The sequence below is a fragment of the Peromyscus maniculatus genome, chromosome 4 (genome assembly GCF_049852395.1).
Source record: "Peromyscus maniculatus bairdii isolate BWxNUB_F1_BW_parent chromosome 4, HU_Pman_BW_mat_3.1, whole genome shotgun sequence".
Lineage (NCBI taxonomy): Eukaryota > Metazoa > Chordata > Mammalia > Rodentia > Cricetidae > Peromyscus > Peromyscus maniculatus.
In genome coordinates, this window is record NC_134855.1 from 61,909,898 (window position 1) to 61,935,481 (window position 25,584).

At 47.8% G+C, this 25,584-nt stretch overlaps 5 pseudogenes; all 5 read right to left on the reverse strand.

Moving 5' to 3' along the window:
- Positions 1 to 1,152: 1,152 nt before the first annotated feature.
- On the reverse strand, positions 1,153 to 1,965 carry LOC143272624 (chromatin target of PRMT1 protein pseudogene; annotated as a pseudogene).
- Positions 1,966 to 3,851: 1,886 nt separating this feature from the next.
- On the reverse strand, positions 3,852 to 5,840 carry LOC143272625 (chromatin target of PRMT1 protein pseudogene; annotated as a pseudogene).
- Positions 5,841 to 5,844: 4 nt separating this feature from the next.
- On the reverse strand, positions 5,845 to 6,657 carry LOC143272626 (chromatin target of PRMT1 protein pseudogene; annotated as a pseudogene).
- Positions 6,658 to 7,498: 841 nt separating this feature from the next.
- LOC143272627 (chromatin target of PRMT1 protein pseudogene) lies at positions 7,499 to 8,311 on the reverse strand (annotated as a pseudogene).
- Positions 8,312 to 8,325: 14 nt separating this feature from the next.
- LOC143272628 (chromatin target of PRMT1 protein pseudogene) lies at positions 8,326 to 10,690 on the reverse strand (annotated as a pseudogene).
- Positions 10,691 to 25,584: the final 14,894 nt, after the last annotated feature.

A 25,584-nucleotide genomic window follows, 5' to 3' on the forward strand; every position in this document is an offset into this window, starting at 1 on the left:
CGGCTTTGGCGGCTTTCTCGGGAACTGGTGCCCCAAAAGTCCGATCAAAGAGGGCGCTCCGATCCTAACTGGTCTTAATAAGAACCCGGGGCCAGATATCTGGGGTGAACACCCAAGGGTCAGAGAGACAGAGGACCAAGCCCCAGCCACTTCTCACCTACTGCACCAGTCCTCCGACTCGACGCCTGGGAGTCCTCAGTCCAAAAGGCCTGGAGTTCTTCTCTCCTCCCGCCTTTTATACCCTTCTGGGCCACGTCACTTCCTCCTTCGAGCTGGGCGTGGTGATCACGTGACGCCCAAGGACTAGGATTAAGGGTGTGCCACCACCCTGGGGCGCTGTTACTCTCCTACACTGAGACCATCCCCTGTGGTCCAGGGTGGCTTCGAACCCTCTCTCCAGCGCTAGGAGGAAAGGCGTGTGCCATACCACCTGGCCCCTACGTTTAATATACTGGCTGGCTGTGTCCACTCATCCTGGAACAAGCTCTAATTGATACACAGGATACCACCACATTTCTGTCCCACCGCCAACCCCACCCAACCCAACCCCGAACCCACTCCCCAACCAACACACAGGAACACAAACACACACACACACACACACACACACAAACACACATTTATTTATTTATTTATTTATTTATTTATTTATTTATTTATTTATTTATTTATTTATTTATGGGGAGGAGACTAACAAAAGATTATTCCACTGGCTAGCTGTGTCCGCTGATCCTCGGCGTAGCTTTTATTGATATACAGTATATCACCACATTTCTGCCCCACCGCCAACCCCACCATCCCAAACCCGAACCCACTCCCCATCCAACTCCCACAAACACACACACCCATTTATTTATTTATTTATTTATTTGTTTGTTTGTTTGTTTGTTTATTTATGGGTTGGAGATTAACAAAAGTTTAATCCACTGCCTGGCTGTGTCCTCTGATCCTCGGCCAAGCTTTTATTGATACACAGAATATCACCACATTTCTGCCCCACACAACCCCAACCCCCAAAACCCCGAACCCACACCCCAACCGACATATTTTCATTTTTTTAGGGGGAGGAGAGTAACAAAAGTAGTCCACAACCATAATGCAAGCAAAACCATTTATTGTGAGCGTATACGACATGTACCGTCAAGCATTATATCAAAGAAACGTGCCAGTTGTGACAGTTCCTCCCAGCAGCTGTCCGGTTTCTCCTCCTGTTTCCTCCTGGTGATTTTGGCAGAGATGTGGTGACTTGTACAAGAGTCCAAGAGGCGGGCTACAGGCACAGGTCTCAGGAGCTGCCTCTGCCATGTAGGCATCCAATTCAGCATCCAGGGCCGCCTTGGTTTGGGACATGTATGCATCCAGTTCGGCGTCCAGCTGCTCCTTGGTCAGTCCGGGGCGAGCGAGGGCACCTCTCCCTCGGCCGCGTCCCCGTCCACCGCCACGTCCTCGGCCTCCAAAAGCCCCTCTTCCACGACCAAACACGGCCCGACCTGGGGGTGGCATCCCGCCCCCGGGCGCGGCCCTGGCAGCAGGTCCCCTACCTAGTCCTCCTCCTTGGGGCACAACTGTCTCGGCGATGGCTGCGCCTCTTCCTCCTTTCGCTCCCCTGGCATGGGCACCCATGGGACCTCCTAAACGGACTTGGATGCTCCTCTCACCCGGGCGCCCCTCGAAGCCCTGCCTAGGATTTAACGCTGCCTGGACAGAGGGTCTCCTCTCCATCTGCAGGGCCAGTCTTCTGTTTCTGGCACTGCCCAGCTGCTGCTGCCGCCTCTTCGAGGCCCGGACGTTGGCCGCCATCGGCTCTGGCAGTCTGTTCTTCCGCAATTGAGCAAAACGCTCATTGAGAGACATCTTGGTGGTGCCTCTGAGCACAACTCTGCGCACTGGACCTGCGGGCCTCTTCAGATCCTGAGAATCCAGGGAGGTTAGCTGCCCGGCGGGTACGAGGCGAAGCTCTCTCATCGTGGCTTGGCTCTCTAGAGCGGCCGGCCCTCTCCTGCCTTTCGTCTGTGCCACCAAAGCTGGCACCGCCAACCCCGCCGCCGCCTGGTGTCCAAAGCAAAGTCCCAGGAGGGTGGGTGGAGAGTCCGGCCTCCTGCAGCACCCGCACAGGTGAGCAGCTTTGGCGGCTTTCTCGGGAACTGGTGCCCCAAAAGTCCGATCAAAGAGGGCGCTCCGATCCTAACTGGTCTTGATAAGAACCCGTGGCCAGATATCTGGGGTCAACCCTGAAGGGTCAGAGAGACAGAGGAACAAGCCCCAGCCACTTCTCACCTCCCCTACCCCGCCAGTCCTCCGACTCGACGCCTGGGAGTGCTCAGTCCAAAAGGCGTGGAGTTCCTGACTCTTCCCGCCTTATATACCCTTCTGGGCCACATCACTTCCTCCTTCCTGATGGGAGTGGTGATCATGTGACGCCTAAGGAGTAGGATTAAGGGTGTGCCACCACCCTGGGGCGCTGTTACTCTCCTACACTGAGACCATCCCCTGTGGTCCAGGGTGGTTTCAAACCCTCTCTCCAGCGCTAGGAGGAAAGGCGTGTGCCATACCACCTGGCCCCTACCTTTAATATACTGGCTGGCTGTGTCCACTCATCCTGGACCAAGCTTTAATTGATACACAGGATACCACCACATTCCTGCCCCACCCCCAACACCTCTCCACCCAACCGCGAACCCACTCCCCAACCAACACACACGAACACAAACACACACACACACACACACAAACACATTTATTTATTTATTTATTTATTTATTTATTTATTTATTTATTTATTTATGGGGAGGAGAGTAACAAAAGATTAATCCACTGGCTAGCTGTGTCCGCTGATCCTCGGCGAAGCTTTTATTGATATACAGTATATCACCACATTTCTGCCCCAAGGCCAACCCCACCCTCCCAAACCCGAACCCACTCCCCAACCAACTCACACACACACACAAACACACACACACACAAATTTATTTATTTATTTATTTATTTATTTATTTATTTATTTATTTATCTATATATTTATGGGTTGGAGATTAACAAAAGTTTAGTCCACTGCCTGACTGTGTCCTCTGATCCTCGACCAAGCTTTTATTGATAAACCGTATATCACCACATTTCTGCCCCACCGCCAACCGCACCCCACCCAACCCAGATCCCACTCCCCGACCAACACACATGCACACACACACACACACACTCAAACACACATTTATTTATTTATTTATTTATTTATTTATTCATGGGGAGGAGAGTAACAAAAGATTATTCCACTGGCTAGCTGTGTCCGCTGATCCTCGGCGTAGCTTTTATTGATATACAGTATATCACCACATTTCTGCCCCACTGCCAACCCCACCATCCCAAACCCGAACCCACTCCCCATCCAACTCACACACACACACACACAAACACACACACCCATTTATTTATTTATTTATTATTTATTTATTTGTTTGTTTGTTTGTTTATTTATTTATGGGTTGGAGATTAACAAAAGTTTAATCCACTGCCTGGCTGTGTCCTCTGATCCTCGGCCAAGCTTTTATTGATACACAGAATATCACCACATTTCTGTCCCACACAACCCCAACCCCCAAAACCCCGAACCCACTCCCCAACCGACATATTTTCATTTTTTTAGGGGGAGGAGAGTAACAAAAGTAGTCCACAACCATAATGCAAGCAAAACCATTTATTGTGAGCGTATACAACATGTACCGTCAAGCATTATATCAAAGAAACGTGCCAGTTGTGACAGTTCCTCCCAGCAGCTGTCCGGTTTCTCCTCCTGTTTCCTCCTGGTGATTTTGGCAGAGATGTGGTGACTTGAACAAGAGTCCAAGAGGCGGGCGTCAGTCACAGGTCTCAGGAGCTGCCTCTGCCATGTAGGCATCCAATTCAGCATCCAGGGCCGCCTTGGTTTGCGACATGTATGCATCCAGTTCGGCGTCCAGCTGCTCCTTGGTCAGTCCGGGGCGAGCGAGGGCACCTCTCCCTCGGCCGCGTCCCCGTCCACCGCCACGTCCTCGGCCTCCAAAAGCCCCTCTTCCACGACCAAACACGGCCCGACCTGGGGGTGGCATCCTGCCCCCGGGCGGGACCCTGGCGGCAGGTCCCCCACCTAGTCCTCCTCCTTGGGGCACATCTGTCTCGGCGATGGCTGCGCCTCTTCCTCCTTTCGCTCCCCTGGCAAGGGCACCCATGGGACCTCCTAAACGGACTTGGATGCTCCTCTCACCCGGGCGCCCCTCGAAGCCCTGCCTAGGATTTAACGCTGCCTGGACAGAGGGTCTCCTCTCCATCTGCAGGGCCAGTCTTCTGTTTCTGGCACTGCCCAGCAGCTGCTGCCGCCTCTTCGAGGCCCGGACGTTGCCCGCCATCGGCTGTGGCAGTCTGTTCTTCCGCAATTGAGCAAAACGCTCATTGAGAGACATCTTGGTGGTGCCTCTGAGCACAACTCTGCGCACTGGCCCTGCGGGCCTCTTCAGATCCTGAGAATCCAGGGAGGTTAGCTGCCTGGCGGGTACGAGGCGAAGCTCTCTCATCGTGTCTTGGCTCTCTAGAGCGCCCGGCCCTCTCCTGCCTTTCGTCTGTGCCACCAAAGCTGGCACCGCCAACCCCGCCGCCGCCGCCTGCTGTCCAAAGCAAAGTCCCAGGAGGGTGGGTGGAGAGTCCGGCCTCCTGCAGCACCAGCACAGGCGAGCGGCTTTGGCGGCTTTCTCGGGAACTGGTGCCCCAAAAGTCCGATCAAAGAGGGCGCTCCGATCCTAACTGGTCTTAATAAGAACCCGGGGCCAGATATCTGGGGTGAACACCCAAGGGTCAGAGAGACAGAGGACCAAGCCCCAGCCACTTCTCACCTACTGCACCAGTCCTCCGACTCGACGCCTGGGAGTCCTCAGTCCAAAAGGCCTGGAGTTCTTCTCTCCTCCCGCCTTTTATACCCTTCTGGGCCACGTCACTTCCTCCTTCGAGCTGGGCGTGGTGATCACGTGACGCCCAAGGACTAGGATTAAGGGTGTGCCACCACCCTGGGGCGCTGTTACTCTCCTACACTGAGACCATCCCCTGTGGTCCAGGGTGGCTTCGAACCCTCTCTCCAGCGCTAGGAGGGAAAGCGTGTGCCATACCACCTGGCCCCTACGTTTAATATACTGGCTGGCTGTGTCCACTCATCCTGGAACAAGCTCTAATTGATACACAGGATACCACCACATTTCTGTCCCACCGCCAACCCCACCCAACCCAACCCCGAACCCACTCCCCAACCAACACACAGGAACACAAACACACACACACACACACACACACACACAAACACACATTTATTTATTTATTTATTTATTTATTTATTTATTTATTTATTTATTTATGGGGAGGAGACTAACAAAAGATTATTCCACTGGCTAGCTGTGTCCGCTGATCCTCGGCGTAGCTTTTATTGATATACAGTATATCACCACATTTCTGCCCCACCGCCAACCCCACCATCCCAAACCCGAACCCACTCCCCATCCAACTCCCACAAACACACACACCCATTTATTTATTTATTTATTTGTTTGTTTGTTTGTTTGTTTGTTTATTTATGGGTTGGAGATTAACAAAAGTTTAATCCACTGCCTGGCTGTGTCCTCTGATCCTCGGCCAAGCTTTTATTGATACACAGAATATCACCACATTTCTGCCCCACACAACCCCAACCCCCAAAACCCCGAACCCACACCCCAACCGACATATTTTCATTTTTTTAGGGGGAGGAGAGTAACAAAAGTAGTCCACAACCATAATGCAAGCAAAACCATTTATTGTGAGCGTATACAACATGTACCGTCAAGCATTATATCAAAGAAACGTGCCAGTTGTGACAGTTCCTCCCAGCAGCTGTCCGGTTTCTCCTCCTGTTTCCTCCTGGTGATTTTGGCAGAGATGTGGTGACTTGTACAAGAGTCCAAGAGGCGGGCTACAGGCACAGGTCTCAGGAGCCGCCTCTGCCATGTAGGCATCCAGTTCAGCATCCAGGGCCGCCTTGGTTTGGGACATGTATGCATCCAGTTCGGCGTCCAGCTGCTCCTTGGTCAGTCCGGGGCGAGCGAGGGCACCTCTCCCTCGGCCGCGTCCCCGTCCACCGCCACGTCCTCGGCCTCCAAAAGCCCCTCTTCCACGACCAAACACGGCCCGACCTGGGGGTGGCATCCTGCCCCCGGGCGGGACCCTGGCGGCAGGTCCCCCACCTAGTCCTCCTCCTTGGGGCACATCTGTCTCGGCGATGGCTGCGCCTCTTCCTCCTTTCGCTCCCCTGGCAAGGGCACCCATGGGACCTCCTAAATGGACTTGGATGCTCCTCTCACCCGGGCGCCCCTCGAAGCCCTGCCTAGGATTTAACGCTGCCTGGACAGAGGGTCTCCTCTCCATCTGCAGGGCCAGTCTTCTGTTTCTGGCACTGCCCAGCAGCTGCTGCCGCCTCTTCGAGGCCCGGACGTTGCCCGCCATCGGCTGTGGCAGTCTGTTCTTCCGCAATTGAGCAAAACGCTCATTGAGAGACATCTTGGTGGTGCCTCTGAGCACAACTCTGCGCACTGGACCTGCGGGCCTCTTCAGATCCTGAGAATCCAGGGAGGTTAGCTGCCCGGCGGGTACCAGGCGAAGCTCTCTCATCGTGTCTTGGCTCTCTAGAGCGCCCGGCCCTCTCCTGCCTTTCGTCTGTGCCACCAAAGCTGGCACCGCCAACCCCGCCGCCGCCGCCTGCTGTCCAAAGCAAAGTCCCAGGAGGGTGGGTGGAGAGTCCGGCCTCCTGCAGCACCAGCACAGGCGAGCGGCTTTGGCGGCTTTTCGGGAACCGGTGCCCCAAAAGTCCGATCAAAGAGGGCGCTCCGATGCTAACTGGTCTTGATAAGAACCCGTGGCCAGATATCTGGGGTCAACCCTGAAGGGTCAGAGAGACAGAGGAACAAGCCCCAGCCACTTCTCACCTCCCCTACTCCACCAGTCCTCCGACTCGACGCCTGGGAGTGCTCAGTCCAAAAGGCGTGGAGTTCCTGACTCTTGCAGCCTTATATACCCATCTGGGCCACGTCACTTCCTCCTTCCTGATGGGAGTGGTGATCCCGTGACGCCCGAGGACTAGGATTAAGGGTGTGCCTCCACCCTGGGGCGCTGTTTCTCTCCTACACTGACTCCATTCCCTGTGGTCCAGGGTGGCTTTGAACCCTCTCTCCAGCGCTAGGAGGGAAAGCGTGTGTGCCATACCGCCTGGCCCCTAGGTTTAATCCCCAGACCGGCTGTGTCCCCAGAGCCTCGCACAAGCTTTTACTGATACACAGGATATCGCCACATTTCTGCCCCACACAACCCCAACCCCCAAAACCCCGAACCCACACCCCAACCGACATATTTTCATTTTTTTAGGGGGAGGAGAGTAACAAAAGTAGTCCACAACCATAATGCAAGCTAAACCATTTATTGTGAGCGTATACAACATGTACCGTCAAGCATTATATCAAAGAAACGTGCCAGTTGTGACAGTTCCTCCCAGCAGCTGTCCGGTTTCTCCTCCTGTTTCCTCCTGGTGATTTTGGCAGAGATGTGGTGACTTGTACAAGAGTCCAAGAGGCGGGCTACAGGCACAGGTCTCAGGAGCTGCCTCTGCCATGTAGGCATCCAGTTCAGCATCCAGGGCCGCCTTGGTTTGGGACATGTATGCATCCAGTTCGGCGTCCAGCTGCTCCTTGGTCAGTCCGGGGCGAGCGAGGGCACCTCTCCCTCGGCCGCGTCCCCGTCCACCGCCACGTCCTCGGCCTCCAAAAGCCCCTCTTCCACGACCAAACACGGCCCGACCTGGGGGTGGCATCCCGCCCCCGGGCGGGACCCTGGCGGCAGGTCCCCCACCTAGTCCTCCTCCTTGGGGCACATCTGTCTCGGCGATGGCTGCGCCTCTTCCTCCTTTCGCTCCCCTGGCATGGGCACCCATGGGACCTCCTAAACGGACTTGGATGCTCCTCTCACCCGGGCGCCCCTCGAAGCCCTGCCTAGGATTTAACGCTGCCTGGACAGAGGGTCTCCTCTCCATCTGCAGGGCCAGTCTTCTGTTTCTGGCACTGCCCAGCAGCTGCTGCCGCCTCTTCGAGGCCCGGACGTTGCCCGCCATCGGCTGTGGCAGTCTGTTCTTCCGCAATTGAGCAAAACGCTCATTGAGAGACATCTTGGTGGTGCCTCTGAGCACAACTCTGCGCACTGGCCCTGCGGGCCTCTTCAGATCCTGAGAATCCAGGGAGGTTAGCTGCCCGGCGGGTACCAGGCGAAGCTCTCTCATCGTGGCTTGGCTCTCTAGAGCGGCCGGCCCTCTCCTGCCTTTCGTCTGTGCCACCAAAGCTGGCACTGCCAACCCCGCTGCCGCCTGGTGTCCAAAGCAAAGTCCCAGGAGGGTGGGTGGAGAGTCCGGCCTCCTGCAGCACCCGCACAGGCGAGCGGCTTTGGCGGCTTTCTCGGGAACCGGTGCCCCAAAAGTCCGATCAAAGAGGGCGCTCCGATGCTAACTGGTCTTAATAAGAACCCGGGGCCAGATATCTGGGGTGAACACCCAAGGGTCAGAGAGATAGAGGACCAAGCCCCAGCCACTTCTCACCTACTGCACCAGTCCTCCGACTCGACGCCTGGGAGTCCTCAGTCCTAAAGGCCTGGAGTTCCTGTCTCCTCCCGCCTTTTATACCCTTCTGGGCCACGTCACTTCCTCCTTCGAGCTGGGCGTGGTGATCACGTGACGCCCAAGGACTAGGATTAAGGGTGTGCCACCACCCTGGGGCGCTGTTACTCTCCTACACTGAGACCATCCCCTGTGGTCCAGGGTGGCTTCGAACCCACTCTCCAGCGCTAGAAGGAAAGGCGTGTGCCATACCACCTGGCCCCTACGTTTAATATACTGGCTGGCTGTGTCCACTCATCCTGGAACAAGCTCTAATTGATACACAGGATACCACCACATTTCTGCCCCACCGCCAACCCCACCCAACCCAACCCCGAACCCACTCCCCAACCAACACACAGGAACACAAACACACACACACACACACACACACACACACACACACATTTATTTATTTATTTATTTATTTATTTATTTATTTATGGGGAGGAGAGTAACAAAAGATTATTCCACTGGCTAGCTGTGTCTGCTGAGCCTCGGCGAAGCTTTTATTGATATACAGTATATCACCACATTTCTGCCCCACCGCCAACCCCACCATCCCAAACCCGAACCCACTCCCCAACCAACTCACACACACACATTTATTTATTATTTATTTATTTATTTGTTTGTTTGTTTGTTTGTTTATTTATGGGTTGGAGATTAACAAAAGTTTAATCCACTGCCTGGCTGTGTCCTCTGATCCTCGGCCAAACTTTTATTGATACACAGTATATCACCACATTTCTGCCCCACACAACCCCAACCCCCAAAACCCCGACCCCACACCCCAACCGACATATTTTCATTTTTTTAGGGGGAGGAGAGTAACAAAAGTAGTCCACAACCAAAATGCAAGAAAAACCATTTATTGTGAGCGTATACAACATGTACCGTCAAGCATTACATCAAAGAAACGGGCCAGTTGTGACAGTTCCTCCCAGCAGCCTTCCGGTTTCTCCTCCTGTTTCCTCCTGGTGATTTTGGCAGAGATGTGGTGACTTGTACAAGAGTCCAAGAGGCGGGCTACAGGCACAGGTCTCAGGAGCCGCCTCTGCCATGTAGGCATCCAATTCAGCATCCAGGGCCGCCTTGGTTTGGGACATGTATGCATCCAGTTCGGCGTCCAGCTGCTCCTTGGTCAGTCCGGGGCGAGCGAGGGCACCTCTCCGTCGGCCGCGTCCCCATCCACCGCCACGTCCTCGGCCTCCAAAAGCCCCTCTTCCACGACCAAACACGGCCCGACCTGGGGGTGGCATCCCGCCCCCGGGCGGGGCCCTGGCGGCAGGTCCCCCACCTAGTCCTCCTCCTTGGGGCACATCTTTCTTGGCGATGGCTGCGCCTCTTCCTCCTTTCGCTCCCCTGGCATGGGCACCCATGGGACCTCCTAAACGGACTTGGATGCTCCTCTCACCCGGGTGCCCCTCGAAGCCCTGCCTAGGATTTAACGCTGCCTGGACAGAGGGTCTCCTGTCCATCTGCAGGACCAGTCTTCTGTTTCTGGCACTGCCCAGCTGCTGCTGCCGCCTCTTCGAGGCCCGGACGTTGCCTGCCATCGGCTGTGGCAGTCTGTTTTTCCGCAATTGAGCAATACGCTCATTGAGAGACATCTTGGTGGTGCCTCTGAGCACAACTCTGCGCAGTGGTCCTCCGGGCCTCTTCAAATCCAGATAATCCAAGGATATGCATGCCTTTGGTACTTCTGTGCCTCCTTTCATGGCTACGGCGCTAGAGCCCTGGTGAGATTGACAATATAACTTGAGCTGATGGTGTCCTCCTTGGGGTCTGTGTTTATATAGCTGGACTTTTGGGGTTGTTGCCTACACTTTATGAAGGGAAGCTCACTCTGTTTGGTTTTGATATATAGTTATCCCATCCTTTGGCTTCTGGGGCCTTCCCTCTCCTGCTTTTCATGTGTGCCACCACAATTGGCACCACCAACTCCTGTTTTTGTCCAAAACCTTGTTCTAAATGGTGGGTAGTAGGCTCCTCTCTTACAGCTCCCGCACAAGCAAGTGCCTTTTTTTTTTTTTTTTTTTTTTTTTGGTTTTTTGAGACAGGGTTTCTCTGTGTAGCTTTCGCCTTTCCTGGGACTCACTTGGTAGTCCAGGCTGGCCTCGAACTCACAGAGATCCGCCTGGCTCTGCCTCCCGAGTGCTGGGATTAAAGGCGTGTGCCACCACCGCCCGGCACAAGTGCCTTTTTTATCCAGGGTTGCTTTCAACTCACTGAGATGCCGAAGGATCTCCGCCTCCTGAGTGCTAGGATTACAAGTGTTTTCCACAGCCTCCTCTTCTCTTTCTGTTATCTAGTGACTGCCTCTGTTCTTTGGTCCTCAGGCAAGCTTTATTTGTTACATAATATATCACCATTGTAGACAATGTGGGGGGAAATCCTTGAGCTCATCTTCACAGGAAAAGACTTTCTGAACAGAACACCCTTAACTAGGCATTAAAATCATCAATTAATAAATCTGACCTTAAGAAAATGAAAATCTTCTGTACAGCAACTGACATCATCCTGTGGACTAAGCAGCAGCCACAAAATGGCAAAGGTTTTTTTGTTTTTGTTTTTGTTTTTTTACCATCTCCAACTTATTACTTCATTGGTGCTACTCACAACTGGGGGAATTAAACTTTTCACTGAGGTGATGAGGTGGCGGCTCAGTGGGGAAAAGTACTTGGACTATAAGCTGACAACCTGAGCTCAGTCCTTGGAACCCACAGTGGAAGGAATAAACTCGCTCCCTAAAGTTATCCTTTGTGGTCCCCATGTGCACTATGTCAGGAGTGCGTGCCCACTCACGTACACAATAACAATAGCGGTAGTACTAGTAATAATAATAATAATATTTTTTAATCCTGGAAGTTTTTTTTTAATACTACCTTAATAGACTTCAGAATCTCAGAAGAAGAAAGTCACTGACAGACTTCCTGGGATTTGCAGGTCTACACACAAGGGCTCTTGGTAGTTTTTTTAAGGTGGGAAACAAGTCAGGGTTATACAAAGTCTGAGATTTGGTATTGGCACAGGAAGAAGGGAAGTGCCTGCAGCCTGGTCTTGGTAAGTCAGCTATTTGTTGAGGAAATTCTCTACATGACAGCTGTTTGTCCAGAGGAGACATCAGTTTGCTCAGATAACTAGCTTGCACGGATCTGAGACGCAACCCTGAACCTGCTTCTTGGTTTACAGCCCTCTCACTTGGCCAGAATTTCCTGCAATAATTAGTGAAACCAGGTTAAGCCCAGTGCTTAAGCCACGTGGATATGGATGGTCTCAGTTCTCACATTCAACTTATTATTTTTTAAATCCACTCGAGAACTCTTGACTGTTCCCATGGAAACAGAACTTCACTTCCTCCCACCACCGACACTCTGCTTGGGCTATCAAACTGGGCTTTTTTTCCTCCCACCACTTTAAGGAGACAGTTGGGAAATCATTTCGGCTAGAGAAGAATCCTCTGCCTATGCAGAGACTCTGTCTACACTCTGGATGGCGAATGTGTCAGCAACACCCTCCCAAGGGGATTCGGAACTTCCAGTAGAACCTGAAACAGCAGATCAATGCTATGGCAACATAGGTCATTTTAGAACATTTTTTAATTGAGAAAAACCAATTCCCTGGCCCTCCAGTTCTCTGACAATATGTAATTCTCACCAAGAAGCCTCCTTTCTTGGGGCCTCTACTTGCTACCAAATCTTTTGAGCTAGATATTTTGAGCTAGACTGAAGCCTTTTGGGATTTGTTTTTTGTTTTTTGTTTTTGTTTTTGTTTTTTTGTTTTTTATTTTGGTTTGGTTTGGTTTGGTTTGGTTTGGTTTGGTTTGGTTTGGTTTTGGTTTTTAGAGACAGGGTTTCTCCATGTAATTTTGGTTCCTGTCCTGGATCTTGCTCTGTAGACCAGGCTGGCCTCGAACTCACAGAGATCTGCCTGGCTCTGCCTCCCAAGTGCTGATTAAAGGCGTGTGCCACCGCTGCCTGGCTTGGGATTCACTTTAATGTTATTTATTTATTCTTTGCGAATTTCATACATGTATACAACATATTTTGATTATATCAACCCCATCTGCCCCCAAATCCTCCTGCCCTGTGTACAATATATCTTCTCCCAATTCCACATTTTTAATTTTTTGTAATAACTCATTGAGTCCAATTAGCACTGTCTGGATTCTTTGACAGGGTCTCATTAATATGTATCTTCTTTTAATAGTAAAAAAAAATGTAACAATGATAAAGGCTGTCCACTTAGCTCATTATGAGAACTGCACCCTGATACAGACAGATATGTCAACCCCTTTTGCTTGCTTGCTAAGAGGTTCACTAGGCAGAACTTGAAAGGTGGGAATAATGTGACCCAAGACTTTCTTCACTGTAGCCTGTCACCTGTCAATCTGGTTTACAACAGAAGAGTCACATAGGGACCCGCATTTCATCACTAGAGCCATCCTGACACGCTGAAGGGAACACATGTCTTGGATGATGCACCAGGTAACCTGTGCAGGGTGGAATGCAGTGGGGAAGGAGGCCATGACCTGGTGTCCTCTCTGTGGTTAGGTTACCCTTGGAGCTTTCCCAAACTGCACCCTTCAGCAGCGCCCCCCTCCACCCCCCCACGCCCCCCACCACCCTCTAAAAAACCTGAGAAACACAGTCCCTTTTCCAGTGAAGCTCCCTTCAAGATGAGTAACTTCCAGACTGAATTCCTTTTACACAAACAAATCACATGTCTAACAAGGTTCTTTGTTGTGGATGGTGATTTCCCTAAGGTCGTGAAAATTCAGAGTAGCAGCTAGCTAGACACCCCAAGGGGGGAGCAATTCCTTCCTTTCTGCCTGGGGAAAGTAGGCTGTCAACACCAGTTCCTCTGTGCTCCTGGCCCACAGCTCATCTCTGAGTCAGTGAGTTATTCATAAGAATGAAAAGGCAGAAATGAAGATGGGTTAAGTAAGTGATAGCACACACACACACACACACACACACACACACACGCACGCACGCACGCACGCACACACACACACACCACCACCACCACCACCACCACCATCACTATTTGCAGCCATTAAATATGATACAGACTAATAGTTTTGGGAAAATGACACATCTTTCTGAGTAAGAAAGTCAATGACAGAATCGCTTGTACAATATGACTATGGAAATTTACAGTCATGTTCACACTGAGAGATTTATATAAAACAGAACACTCACTCATCAACTCCCATAACTGCAGTAGGGACTTCAGATGGCATACTTTCTTTGTGGGTTTTTTATCCTGTGTTGCTTAATTCCAGCTAGCCTGTGTTGTTTTCATAGATACTAAAGACATTTGGGAAAAGAGGAATAATGCTTTTTTGAGAACCAAAGGCATATTTTCAATAGTGTTAGGTGATGTGTGTGTGTGTGTGTGTGTGTGTGTGTGTGTGTGTGTGTGTGCAATACTGTGTATCTGTGTTCCACACAGATATATTCTAGTAATCAATGGTCAAAATGTTAGGGAAAGCATTGTGCCTGTTCTGGATATTGCACAAGCATGTTCTTGTCATTATTCCCTGAACAATATACCATGACAGCTATTTCTAGCATAATGACACTGTACTAGGTTTTACAAGTTATCTGGAGGTGACCTAAAGCATATGGGAGGACAAGCACGGGTTATAAATATATTTTTACAAAAATCACCAAACTCCACAGAAGTGGAACCTACCCCTCCAAAGACCAAGTGTTGACTGTTGGTGTGGTTAGCATTTCCAATCACCTCCTATATGAGACACAGGAATTAGGTTGCTCTATGTCCCTCTCCATCCCAATAGCACATTCCTTTTCTCTGTCTCTACCCACACTGACCTCCTTGGCTACTCCTTCCTCATCAGCGTCCCTTAGACCTCGGGTTTTTGTACAGGCAGTTCCTACCCTTCCTTCCTATGGAAATACCTTTCTAGAAAAAGCCTCTTTGATCCTCTCCCTCTCTGGATCAGATTCCCCAGTGTGGAGCTTGTAGCATTGGGTACCATGCTATCCAAACCAGCCCTGGTACCAGGATTCATTCAGAGTCTTAGTTTCAATTTTACAATAACTTTACAACATGTATATTAATTCTTCGAGAATTTCTTATCATGTATTTTGAATACACTCACTCCCCTCCCAACTTCTCCCATAACCACCCTCTCCACCTTCTCATCTTGGTAGGAACACCCAGTTTTGAGGTTTCTTTCTCTCTCTTTCCTCCATGTGTTACCCAGCCTCTCTTGAGAACGGGGCCTGCCCTGGTGTGTGGTTGACCTACCAGAGGTCACAACATTAAAGAAAACTGACTCTTGCTCTCCCAGCAGTTATCAGATGCCAATAACTCCTCAACTGGTGATGGGGTTACACGCCCACCTCACCACCTCTCTGCTGGGATTCTGGCTGGCTGGAGCTTGGGCGGGTGTTACATGCATGCTGTCACAATCAATGTGAGTTCATATGTGCAACTGCCCATGTTGTGTCTAGAAAAACATGTTTCCACCACCTCTTGCCCTTAATTCTTATGATTTTTCATTAGTGTATGTCTTTCCATAACGTAGCATTTCCCGTGCTTCACAAAAGCTGAACTATTTCCTGGGCCTGTGTATTTGGGTCTCCCAAATTATTCTATAATAAATGAAATGCATGAGCTAGAAAGGTGACTCATGTGTAAAGAGCACTTACTGCTCTTACAGAGGACCCGAGTTCAGTTCCCAGCATGCACATGGCAGCTCACAACTATCCATAACCCCAGTTCCAGGTGACCCAATGTCCTCTTCTGCCCCTGACCTCCACGGGCATCAGGTATTCATATGGTACACATACATACAAGCTAAATACCCATACATATAAAATAAATAAATCTAAAAAGAATTCTACTGAAATTCACTACATCCTTCCTCAAACCCATTGTCTATTAGAGTGGCTGACATTACTGCCTTTTTATTCAAACTAGAAATCCAGACTCTAGTCTTGATGACTTCGGCCCACAAATCTAATTACTGAGCAAGACCTGATAAGTCCATCTCCTCATTTCCTTCATCTTGTTACTTCAGCTGAGGGCAGAGCTCTCGTGTGTTTAAATCATCATTGCCTTTCCAGCAGAATTGTGTTAGCTAATGTAATTAGTTGCCTAACGGATCACCCTGGCCCTCTCTCATTTCTCTCAAATTCACTTTCAGCCACTTTAGCCTGACAGTATCACTGTCCTCCTTAAAGCTCCCAACAGCTCCAAGTTTACAGGACTCTGTGGTCATGGCCAGACTTACAGAGGCTGGACAGTGTTTCTTGTCTGAGGCTGGTTAATATAGATTAAAAGAAATAATGCTCAGACTACCCTGATGATCCAAAAACTCTCTGTGTGAGAGGACTTGAGCTCATCCATGTCTCTGTAAGACATACACAGAGCAAGGAGGGGGAGGTCCTCTGAGAGTCCTAGGACTTTCCCATCTTGAGCAGGCCTCCACTTTCATAACCTTCCTCTCTTCTGGCTTTCATACTCCCCCACACCATGTGTGAGAGAGAGACAGAAGTGTTGAAGTCTGGCATTACCACTCTTCCATCCAAACCAGTAGCCTGGAAGCCATTCCTGATGACTTTGCCCACAAATCCACTTAAAAAATACTTGGCAAATTCATCTCCTCCATACTTCTTTCATCCCACCATGTTTCAGCTCTCTAAGTGCAAAAGTCTTGTATACTTTACTTCAACATTCAGTTCAAATGCATTTTCATTGTCCTGGCCACCTGGGAACCAGGGGAAGCCATTCTCTTTTCAACCAAAGATTATCACTGGGAATCCAGTATCTTCCGAGTCTACACCATTCCAGGTTGTGTACAGTCACCTCATCCCTGACCAGATGTATCAGTTTGCTAGAAAACTGTAATCCCAGCTCACAGTCACTGACGAAAAGATCAGTGAAAGCTGGGCAGTGATGGCGCACACCTTCAATCCCAGCACTCAGGAGGCAGAGGTAGTCGGATCTCTGTGAGTTCCAAGAACAGCCTGGTCTACAGAGCAAGTTCCAAGACAGCCAAGGCTACACAGAGAAACCCTATCTGGCAGGGGGAGGGGGGGGGGAGAAAGAAACCTAAAAAACAAACAAAAGACTGGTTACCAATGCTATCTTTCTTCTTTCTGTTGAGGTTTTGAAGGACCACAACAAACAGTACCCTTCTTCACAGTGCAAACTCTGAACCAGTTAAGAGAGAAGATGTGGAAGCAGGGGCAGTCAGGATGACAGTATTACCTGTATCACCGATACTTGGAAATGCAGAACGTGTTTCGGACCAGTGGGTGAGTGGTTTTAAAACTGAACACCAGAGGGCAGTGAGACAACTGAGTAGGTAAAGGGACCTACTGCCAAGTCTGGAAACCTGAATTTTACAGTCCCCAGGACTCGCACTGGAAGGACAGAACTGACACTTGTCCTCAGACCTCTACACACACACTCTGAAAAATTAGTTCAAGCACTCGGGAATGTGCAACCACATGCACACACACAAAAAAAAATACTAAATATGAACAAACAAACAAATGTGAAAAGTTATTATGTGATTATGTGATTAAAGGGGCAGAACTAAACCCATGCGCCCCTTTACCCTGAATCCAGTGGTCACATATGACAATATTCCTCCAAGAGAAGAGGGACAGGGTGTCATACCATAGATACCCCTCCACAGGGAGGGAACCGTCATAAATAAACATTCCCTCCGGTGATCTCCACAGCCAGGAATTCCACACGCTCTATTTCAAGAGGCCAGAAGTTGTTTATAAGACCCTGAGGTTAGCACACTATTTATGTCTAGCACACACTGGGATGCTCTGAATAAGCTCTGCCCCATTCTTTCTTCTCAGCCTCACTCAAACCATATGGAATCCCAAACATTTAACAACCAGTATGCTCTGGTCACCAGCTCACCACAGCAGAAGCCTAAACAATCTAAACAAATGCTTGGCCAATCTGAACAGATCCCGGCAACTGTGCTCTACCAGACTTTACCCTCTCCTTGATTATCTGAAAACCTAGATGACAAGGACACAGGGGGCGCCAAGGTGTTGGGATAATGATACATTTAAAAAAAAAAAAAAAAAAAAAAAAGTCACGCATTTGAAAGCCCTAGCTAGTACTGAGACTCTGAAGGTAACCGTGTTGATTCTTCGGCCCCTGTTCTCTGGTTAGAATTTATCTCCAATACTGTCTTGAGAATGAGGTACCTCACTGGACCCCAAGACCCAAGACTGGCACATGCTAGTACTATCCACGTCGCTAGTTGAACTAGCCATTAGCTCTTTGTCACACTGAGGCTTCCCTATTTGCTGAGCTGCCTATTCTCCCAGACAGATATTTTAAAAGACAGGGTTGTAGAAATCGTCTTCTTTTTTGCATTTGTTATTGTCATTTATTCACAAATGCTTGTCCTCATACAATATATAAGCTGCCTTATCCACAAAGCAGTATTTCTGTCATTATTATTTTCTTTCGCATTTACTTATTTACTGTATGTCTGTGTGTGTGCACTCACACACAAGTGGGGGAGCGTGTGACAGTGCTGCTGTGTGCATGTGAAAGTCAGAGGACAATCTACAGGAGTCGGTGCTCTCCTTCCTCCATGTGGGTCCCAGGGCTTGACCACGAGTCATCAGGCTTGCTGACAAGCACCTTTACCACTGAACCATATCGTTGGCTCTTTAGCATTATTTTAAATATTTTTTAATCTCATACATGTATCCAATGTCTTTTGATTATTGTACCCATTCCTCTCCCCTCTTCAACACCTTCCTGACCCCCCACCACCACAATGTCCACTTCCAACTTCATGGGTTATTTATTTTTAAGCACCTGAATCCAATAAGTGGTGAAGTTGTATCCATGTGTACATAAAAGCCTGTTGTTGTTGTTGTTAGTTGAGATCATGCTATAGTTCCCAGGCTGTCCTCAAAGTTCTGGGCTCACATGATCCCTCATCCTCATCCTCCCAGGTAGTTCCTGGGGCTGCTCCAGAGGCCACCATAGAACAGCAGAGTCATAATTGGGTCTCCTCATTCCCTATAGCTACTTAATAAAGCACCACAACCTGCTGGCTTAAAATAAAAGTATTGTCTTACAGCTCCTGAGGCTGAAAACACGATGTCAATATGCTGGCTGGGACATGCCCACTCCTCAGTTTCCAATGGTGAGCCCTTCCTGAGTTCCTCTAACTTCTGGAAGCCCCAGGCGTCCCTAAGTGTCTTGAAACCGGGATCCTGTCCCTGCCTCCATCTTTGTTTATCCTTCTTCCTTCTAAGTCTGTGTCTTCCTTCCGAATCTGTGTTTTTACATGGCAGTCTCCTCCCCAGATCTATTTTCCTATAAAAACATTGACTGTAGTAGAATACCCCCATCTTCATTGAGTAGGATATTGTCTTACGTCAACTCTGTCAGCAAAGACCCTAATTTGCAGATATGCTCACTTTCATGGGTGCCTGGATGACTGTGATAGAGCTATTGGGGAGACATGGTTTGCAGGGGTGAGAAAGTGACAGCCCTGATGAGTCTTCCTGCACTCTGATGGCATTCTGATTTCCTGACCTCAGGGATACTCGGTGTTGCTCCTAAATGTGCTCCAAATTCATCCTTGACTTCATTCTCCCTCTAGGCCTCCATCATATGCCATGCCTCCAACACCAATACAGGTGACAGTTCCCCCAAAGAACTGCTAATGTGGTTTTGTTGTCTTATTTGTTTGCCCTATGTGGTGGTATTGTGTTCCCCAAAATATTGTGCACCCTAATAAACTTACCTGGGGTCAGAGACAGAACAGCCACAATATTAAACATAGAGGATAGGCAGTGGTAGCACACGCCTTAAATCCTAGCATTCCAGAGGCAGAAATCCATGTGTTCAAGGATACAGCCAAGCATGGTGACTCACGCCTTTAATCTCAGAAAGTGAGCCTTTAATCCCAGGGAGTGATGGTAGAAAGCAGAAAGGTATATAAGGCGTGAGGACCAGAAACTAGAGGCATTTGGCCTGGTTAAGCATTCAGGCTTTTGAGCAACAGCTCAGCTGAGACCCATTCTGGATGAGGACTCAGAGGTTTCCAGTCTGAGGAAACAAGACCAACTGAGGATCCGGTGAGGTGAGGTAGCTGTGGCTTGTTCTGGTTCTCTGATCTTCCAGTTCACCCCAATACCTGGCTCAGGTTTGATTTTATTAATAAGAACTTTTAAGATTCATGCTACAGCCCTATTTCTGTTCAATTATTTTTGTTTTGAAACAGGATCTCCAGTAGCCCAGATCGGCCTTGAACTTACCAAGTAGCTGAGGATGAGCTTGAACTTCTGATCTACCCGCCCCCTACCTCCCAAGTGTTGGGGTTATAGGCAGTCATCCCCACACCCAGTTAATACAATGCTAGAGATTGAAACCAGGGTCTCATGTATGCTAGGCAAGTTCTCAACCAATTAAACTATAACCTCAGGCCCTGCTTGTTTTGAAACATAGTCTCACTATGGAGCCCAGGGTGGTCTTGAACTTGTGATTCACCTGCCCCTACCTCTCAAATGCTAAGACTACAGGCCTCTGCCACCTCACTCAGTTTAGAACAGGAAACTTGAAGACAGAAAATTATTCTAGGGGTCAGAGGAAATGACTCAGTCAGTAAAGTGTTTGTGTTACAAGCATGAGGCCCTGAGTTCAGATACCCCTAGAACCCAAAGAAAATCAAGTGTAGTGGCATGTACTTGCCATCCTGGTACTGTGGAAGCACAGACTGGAGTATCGCTAGAGCTCACCACCCACCCAGCCAAACTGGATCAATGAGTTCCAAATTCAGTGAGACACCTGGTCTCAAGAAATAAGGTGGACAGCAACAAAGACAGACAGTGAGCACTGACCTCCAGCTTCCACATGTACATACACTCACACTCACACTCTGAATCTGACTATAGAATACCCACAACATTACTAGAATGACTGAGTCCTGATCCTAGTTTTCCTTGGATGCCAGCTCTCTAGCTTTAGGATAGTTGATCATTTCACTGGAGATAAATGGGCATGATATTTAAATCAGAAGAGATGTATGAGTTTTTTTGTTTTGTGGGTTTTATGTTTGTTTTGTTGTTGTTTGTTGGTTGGTTTGTTTGTTTTTAAACAAGTTTTCTCTGTGTAGCCCTGGCTGTCCTGGAACTCACTCTGTAGGCCAGGCAGGCATCTAAAATGCTGGGATTAAAGTCATGTGCCACCACTGCCCAGCGTGTATGACATTTAAATAACTGATAAATTTCTTAACACATGGCTAATAGCAAATATTCAGTTCATGTTAGTCTCCCCTCTCCACTTCTCTTGATGCCATTCATTTTGTGAAGAGTGTGTGTGTGTGTGTGTGTGTGTGTGTGTGTGTGTGTGAGAGAGAGAGAGAGAGAGAGAGAGAGAGAGAGAGAGAGAGAGAGAAATATGGGGTGGGGTACCAGGGGAAGTTGAAAGAAGGTAGTGGTGGATGAATATGATCAATATACATTGAATAACTTTTAAAAAATAAAAAATATTATTAAAAAAAACTTTGGTGGACCAGTGAGACAGCTCAGCAGTTAATAAAGGTTCTTGCCACCAAGGCTGACATCCTGAGTTCAATCCTCAGGACCCACATAATAGAAGGAAAGAGAAAGAACTGACTTCCACAACTGCCCTCTGATCTACAGACACACACACACACACACACACACACACACACACACACACACTATTTAAATAAAGAAGTTTGGGGTCCATAAATGTAGATCCATTGACAGAGTGCTAGCATACATAAAGCCCTGAGTTCAATTCCCAGCATTGCATAAACACAGCACAGTGGTACATTCCCAAAATCAAGCACATGGGCAGTGGAGGCATGAAGTTCAGAAGTTCAAGGTCACCCTCAGCTCCTTATTCAGTTTGGGGCCAGACTTTCAGCCTTAAAAACAGTGCTGAAACTTCTGCTGTTTCAGTGACTCAGTTTGTGTCATTTTGTCACGGTAGTCCTGGCAGACTACGGCAGCTTCCTTCTGAAGCCTTCTCCACCCAGTATGGCTGCTGATGCAGCTGTCATCCATTCGGTGTTGAAAGAGGCACATTGTAAACACTGTATCCCCAATGTCTCTGAGAAACAACAATGAAGCAGCTCACTGATCTGATTCTTATCTGTGCTGCTCCCCGGCTGCTGGTTTAGACCCTCCCACCACCCCTCACCACCCTTCTCCACTGCTCTCTCTTGCTTTTTTAGAATGTCTGCTATAGAAAAACCTATGGACTCCCATCTCTAGAAAAAGTAACGAAAGGAAACATGGTCCTGAGAGGGCCACATCTTTCAGAATAGACAAGCAGTAGCAAGGACAACACCTGTCACACAGAAAGCTCAACAAATACCTTTTGACTGATGTGGGGCGTTTACCCACCAACCCCACAGCTCCCCAGAGTTTTCTTGAGTGTGAGCAGCAGGAAATATTAGATAGAAGGATTTAGAGTGTGGAGATAAACAGAAAATAAAGGATAGCCTCGAGAGGGCCTGGAACCTATTCCAACGGCCCCGACTGTCCCTGCCCCAGGGTTTTTATAGAGACGCCAAGGGGTGGAGCAAAAGACCTCCTCCCCCAGCACAGCCAAGTGCAGACCATCTCAGACACCTGCACTCAGGCCCATGGCCCTAATCATCCTCCATTCGGACCTGCTGGGTAAAGCCACAAGGAACCCGAAAACCGGCTCCCACAGACTGAATCAAAAGAATATCCCTCTTTTTTTAAAAAAACATGTAGAGTTTCTCTATCAGTTTAATATGATCCTTACCCTAAAAAATATATCCTTATAGAAAAAAAAGTAAAATTGTATTGTTCAGCCAGTACTCAGGAGGGAGAGGCAAGAAGATCGGGAGTTCAAGACCTTCCTAAGATCCACAGTGAGTCTGAGGCCAGCCTGGGCTATGTCTTGGTTTCACTTCCTTTTGCTGTGATAAAATACCCTGACAAAAGCAACTTAAGAGTGAGTACTGGGTGTCTTTGGCTCACAATCTCAGGTTACAGTCTATGGTTGTGGGGAAGTCAAAACCGTAGGAACTGAAGCAGCTGGTTATTTACATCCACAGTCAAGAACAGAAAGCAGTGAATTAGCAGGTGCCTGCATATGTTTATCGCTTTCTCCATTTTTTTTTTAAGATTTATTTATTTATTGTGTATACAGTGTTCTGTCTGCATGTATCCCTGCAGGCCAGAAGAGAGCACCAGATCTCATTACAGATGGTTGTGAACCACCATGTGGTTGCTGGGAATTGAACTCAGGACCTTTGGAAGAGAAAGCAATGCTCTTAACCTCTGAGCCATCTCTCCAGCCCCGCTTTCTTCATTTTTATGCAGTTCTGCATCCCAACCAGGAGATAAGCCCTATCCTCAGCTGATGGGTCTTCCCACCACAATTAGGAAATACAGACATGGCCACAGACATGGCCATAAGCCAACCTGATCTAAACAATCCCTCCCTGAGATGCCCTGCTCAGGGGATTCCAGATTTTCTGAAGTTGAAAATTAAAACTAACCATCACAACTCCACCCCATCAACCTGACACACAAACATATTGCTTTTAAGCCATAACTTTCTACCCCTTGTCCTAAAGTGACACCTGGCATGGGGCAACTACATCCACATAAAACTTGAGAGAGCTTGGGAAAGGGTTCTAGACATGCAGAAATGGAACCAAGAGTGGCTTTCTAGTCTTGTGTCTCTCATGTTGGGTGTGGTACAGAGATGTGTCTCCTGGCCGCTGCCTGCAGGCTCCAGCCGCCCTCATACCATGAGCTAAGCAGCCTGGCAGGTTCCCACAGTCCCTCACACAGGACATAATACAGAGAGGCCTCTCCCAGCTGCCGCCTGTGGGCTTGAGCTTCCAGCTCGAGCTCTGCCAGTGTGAGCTCCACCAGCACGGTGGTTTTGGGGTTTTGCTCATGCAGACAGAAAAGGATTACAGATATGCAATAAAGATAGATTCAGACAGAAAACAAAAAAACTCTAAATGGATTGCAGTGTGTTTAAATATGTACATAGGCTTGGGAGAGAAAAGAAAAAGGATCATAAAAAAAGAAATATATAGTTTTAAAATAATAAAATAAATTCCTTAAAAAGGAGTAAAGTAATATAAAAGAAAAAAGCCACATAAGGATGGGGAATACACAGAGAGTCTGGATCTTATATGTTATTGTGTTGCTTTAATTTTTTTTTTTTTTTGGCTGCTGAGACACTGGATTATAAAAGGTACCAGATTAAATCAATCTATATATTTTTAAAATATCTTGACTTAAAAGAAAAAAAATTTTTTCAAGACAGGGTTTCTTTGTACAACAGCCCTGGCTGTCTTGGAACTCACTTTGTAGACCAGGCTGGCCTTGAATTCAGAGATCCACCTGCCTCTGCCTCTCAAGTGCTGAAATTAAAGGCATGTGCTATCAAAAGTTGGCTTTGACTTCAAAGTTTAAGTAAAAAAATATGTGACTTTGGGAAGAGGTTATGCTTTTATTTCCACAGAAAATGAGAGGCTGTGAATTCATTCAAGGTTAAAGATGACCAGGTTTGATCAAGGAAGAGCCTCTGAAACCCAGGCTACAAATATAAAGGAATAAACCAAGAAGAATTACAAGACATGCGATGTATATTTTATCTGCTCAAACATAAAACAAAAAATTATCTTTGGCTGACTTATGTACAATGCACAGTCTATACTTGTATTATGTAGATATGTATGTTACCTTTAAAAGTTTATGTATTTTCAGAGCAAGTGGACCAGATACCAATGAAAATGGATGGCCTAGATGATCCATCATTCAGAATAGCTTCAAGGCTGCTGGCTGAGATGATCTAGCCTCATAGAATACTCCAGTCAAGATCTAACAATTATCCTGATTTTCTCAAAGTTCCTCCAAAGATTACTGGCACACCCAAACAACAGGGAGTAATCTAGAGAACAGCACCCACATTCCCAAAAGATGGATTATGGAGATTTAAGGGGGGTTGGTTACAAATTGTTTTTGATAATGCTCAAAAAGAGAGCTGAACAAAGGAGATTAGTTTCAAGGATCTCTTTCTAAAAAGAAAAAAGGGGGATATAGAAATGACAGGATAAAAGGGTAGATTATTGAATCTACTTTTAAACCAAAAAAGCAACTACTAGTCTTAAATATTTTACATTGGTATGGATTTTTGTATATTGATACAAATTTGAGGTTATTTTTGTTATACTGTACATATGTTTCTACTCTTGTTTAAGGTATTTTTATATATTGATACAAATCTGAGGTTATTTTTGTTAAAACCTACTGTGCCTGCATTTCTACTCTTGTTTAAGGTATTATACCTATGCAGCTAATTTAATAATGTAATATAAATTTCTGGTCCTTGAAAGTTATTATTACAAACTATTTAGGATAATAAAGAAAAGCAGGTTAGTAGTTAGTCATTTATTACAATCAAACTTGTAGTCATGTTAGGTATGTTTTCAAACATAGATATATTTTAGATAGACAAGTGGTCTTTAAACACTTCAGAGATCTGCAGAATATGGCATTTAATATGTTTTAATAACAAGATTTTTTTATGACAATGAGACATGTCTGTTACTGGCAGCACCAATCTACTTCAGAGAAGATAATGGGTATCAAAGAAACTCCATATGGAGTTTACTTTCTTTATGACAAAAGTTAGCCACTGAGCAAGAAACTGCCCTTATCTCAACTGATGACAGTATGGTGTCCAAATTGGATGAGCAGGACATAAAAGAAAGTGACTGCCAAACTTTACCAAGTCAAGGTAGGACAGTCCTTCAAATTTCCTTGTTTCTCAGAAATGTCTATCAGATATAGTAGGCCTGTAGACCATAGTTGGATGCCCCAATGTCACAGAAGAAC